The following is a 4,298-nucleotide window of genomic DNA, read 5'->3' as shown; positions in this document are numbered from 1 at the left end:
AGATATAGAGATATATATGTATGTATAAATGATCAGGATGACGAAATCACAAAACACCATTAATCGAAAGCATATAAAGTGCCATAACTAAGCACTAAATTAAGATATAAAACTGTAATTTGGTACAGAGGATAGCAGTAGCAAAGGGCACCTGTGGYTCGCCCTCTAAAAAGTTTAATGTAAAAATCTCTTAAACCACTTAAGCTACAACAATCAAACAATAAAATAAATCTTTGCATGAATTATGTCTCTAGTGTTTGTCATTTTWTGACAAAAAACTGTTGAAATCCAATWAAAACTGTTCAATCACATAAGTACCGAATATTTAGACTCCGGTACCTATAGTTGAATTTTGCTCGAAAAAGTCASTCAATGTTTAATGGAGATAAYCGAAACTTAAGGAAATRKGTTGAATCGGAMCAATACAATGGCGGTTACCCATATACTTAATATAAAGATTTTCGAACGTTCGGGAGACTTTTTTTTATCTCAATGAAAATACTCATARYAGTGTATCTTTGTGCCTAAAATAAACTTTACTCTATATRATTRGTTTTACACCTTAAAGTATTTTTCTGGCTTTGRTTATTGTAAGTTGCAAGAGTATAAAATGTTTGGTTTCACCMGAACYTAGTMCTTCCTTGCTTGTTTCTTTTAAACTATTCAAGTATAAACATAAAAAATCTTGAAATAGTTATTCAGCCGATAATACAAACCAAATAGTGGCTGTCGACATAATTGCCTAGTGGTAGTCGTTAYCCACTAGAATATATAGAATATAATAGAATATTTTGTACACAGTTGTGGAGAGGTAACTATACTCGCTCTATTATATGTAGATTCGTAATGGGGTATTTGATTACTTACAGTTAGTTTTTAATTTGAACAGCATCTCTTGAAAACCATGTACAAACTGCAGTTTTCCATAAAAAGGSCTACCATTTGCACTTATAGTAAGTATGAAAAATCGTACTAGAGTTTATGTAATTATATTTATTTATTTGTATACATATAGCTTCGAAATGATTTAAACTTTTGATTAATGATGTATATAAATACACTGCCTCAATTACGACRGAGTATAAATGCGTATAGTTGTTTTGAATAAATGAATGCTTTTCCACAATATGAATTTAAATTCTTAAAGCACAATGATAAATTTAAATGAAATATTTTCCTCGTTGGATTTTTAGTTATTGCAACAGAGTTTTTAAACGAATTCGAAAACAAATATATATTACAGACAAATAGTCATTTAAAACTTTGTACGAATAATACTGGTTTTATTCGTGTACTTAACTAATTAAGGCCACAAAGCAGTTATATAATCCTTGCAAGAGCAAAACAAAATTTATTTTTATGTATATTATATGTTGAAAAAGCGAATAAACTCATGACTGTAAATTAGTTTGTTTTATTTATTATATCAATTCTATCGATCACTATATACACCATAGGTTTTTATACTTATAAATATAAATATTTCTACGAAAAAAAAAACGATTTTACTTTGCTGATAAATTAAGTTTTAAATAAAAGAATATATGTTGCATTTATACTTAGTTCAAAAATAAACTTTCAACTGAAAGATCAACATCGATTTATCGCATTTAGACCAAACATTTGGGCTTACGAAAGATGTGTGCACGGTTTGTTCCGCACAAATTGACTGACGACCAAAAATTGCTCAAAATCGAAAATTCGAAGGACATCTTGTGACCGATTATTTGACCAAAAATCACATTTTAGCCTTTAACCACTCCCCGAATTCACCTGATATGTATCCGTGCAACTTCTTCCTTTTCGGAAAAATGCATTTGCCCATGAAAGGAAAGCCTGTCTCTTATACACATCTAGATGTGTATAAGAGACAGCTATATACACCATAGGTTTTTATACTTATAAATATAAATATTTCTACGAAAAAAAAAAAAACGATTTTACTTTGCTGATAAATTAAGATTTTAAATAAAAGAATATATGTTGCATTTATAGTTAGTTCAAAAATAAACTTTCAACTGAAAAATGGTTTTTTGAAGATTTTTGTGTTTAAAATTTCGGTATGAAATTTTTTTGGTACTATAATATATAATAGTATTGATAAATGATGGATAATCAGTTGTTGCTTGTCCTTGAGAAGCTAACTGTTGCTCACTATATAATATATTTTGTGGAGCTCGTTTTAATTTCGTTCCTATTAAGTATTTTAGTACTCTTGATTGTATCTAAGAATCTTATCTGTTTGAAAACTGTTCCGCAAACTTTTGTTGGGAATTGTTTTTATTTTCAATAAAATTTCCATACAAAGAACGTTAAATCATACTTTAGGAACTGATTGAAAAGAATTGTTGTCGGACGAAAAGAGTATTGCTTCAAGTTTTTAGAGACAATCGAACTTTTACACGACTTTTTTAAAAACCTTTTTATATAAAGACCGTTATTAGAAATAAGTTTTTAATTTTTTAATCACGACCGCCAATTGTAGTCAGGGCACATTGAGTGATAGTAACGCACTCTTTTAGGGTAAAGCTTTATATTTGCATATGGTACTTTCCAAAGTAAACAGGACTTTTGAATCTAGCGCCACTGGTGGCTCCATCTATATGTCGACTGATGCATTAGAATCTGCTATCTTTATCGATTGTCCAGTGAGAATTTCATGACATTTCATTGATTGGAAGTGAAGTTATTGCGTTTTAAGTGTCAGTATGCTTGTGTTATCGGTGCGAAAATAAGCTGCGAACAAAGAGCCAACACTAAATTTTGTTGGTAAGACTTTTCCCGAAACGTTTCAATTGAAGAAATAAGTTTATGGCGACGATTGCCTATCCCGTAACAGAGTGCACGAGTGGTTTCAACGCTTTCAAAGCAGTCGTGAGGACATAAATGACGATCAACATGTGGGATAATCAAAATCCATGATCACCGGAAATTCCATCGAAACTGTGCGTGAATTCATCAAAAATCAGTCGGCATCATCATTGAAATTCATGGAAAGGGAGTTGAACATCTCCAAAACATCGATTTATCGCATTTAGACCAAACATTTGGGCTTACGAAAGATTTGTGCACGGTTTGTTCCGCACAAATTGACTGATGACCAAAAATTGCTCAAAATCGAAAATTCGAAGGACATCTTGAGACCGATTATTTGACCAAAAATCACATTTTAGCCTTTAACCACTCCCCGAATTCACCTGATATGGCACCGTGCGACTTCTTCCTTTTCGGAGAATTGCCCTTGAAAGCAAAGCGTTATGCAGACGTAGAGGCCATACCAAAGGCTTGCACCGACATACTGGCACTCGTTCAACACGCATTTRTTCTGTTTACTTTGGAACGCAAATTGTACATACCTGTATATTATATAAATTTATAAATTTCRGAGTGGTCCTAAAATTGTAATTTTGGCAATTATGTCTCTCGCGCTTGAGGCTGGCGCAGTTAGCTTTATTTTCAAACCTAGAGAGGGAGTTCGAAAAACCGTACGCTCGAAGCGCGGATGTTGACGATTACAAATTTATTGCGGACATAGTTTTTAATGGTTTATTCTCATACTGAAGAGAAAAATATACGTTCAAAAAATGAAGACAAATAGTTACAAATTCGAAAAAAAATCTAGATGTGTATAAGAGACAGATACTGAAGAGAAAAATATACGTTAAAAAAAATTAAGACAAATAGTTACAAATTCGAAAAAAAAAATCTTTGTTTATAAAAAAACAGTCGAAAAAATTTAATCTGAGAAAAAATGCTTTTCCTTGTTTACGCCAATGTTTTTTTTATTGAGTCGAAACGAAAAAATAGGTGTCCCATATCAAAGAACAAAAAAGGTCTGTATTTAAATATTTACRGATATTTGCGCATGTTTATAAATTATGGTAAAATCGCTGATACCCATACAAGAAAAATGATTAAACATTAGATGAAATTTATATTCGACCCTATCTCCGTTGTCGTTTAAAAYGAAATAAGAATGGCTTTTTGGCATTTCTGTTGGCGTTATCGACATTTATCGAAAATAAATTCGTATTAGTAACAGTCGTTTCTAGTCGTTATAATTTTTGAGAGCGAGACAGAAACGAGCGGCTATTTGAAGTGAATATGGAAAATTCTAACACGAAGATATATCGAATTCAATATTTTTTGAAGGAATATATCCAAACAATTAATTTGCACCTTCATGTCGCGATGGCGTCATACCAAGCGTAAGGTAAATACAATTTATAAAATTGCATTTTTATACCTATGAAGGTGTTTAGTATGTATATATTTGAGGCATGGAAGGACTTAAAGGT

The sequence above is a fragment of the Bactrocera latifrons genome, unplaced genomic scaffold (assembly GCF_001853355.1).
Source record: "Bactrocera latifrons isolate USDA-ARS-PBARC rearing strain unplaced genomic scaffold, ASM185335v1 scaffold_101, whole genome shotgun sequence".
Lineage (NCBI taxonomy): Eukaryota > Metazoa > Arthropoda > Insecta > Diptera > Tephritidae > Bactrocera > Bactrocera latifrons.
Note: the sequence above shows the minus strand (reverse complement) of the source record.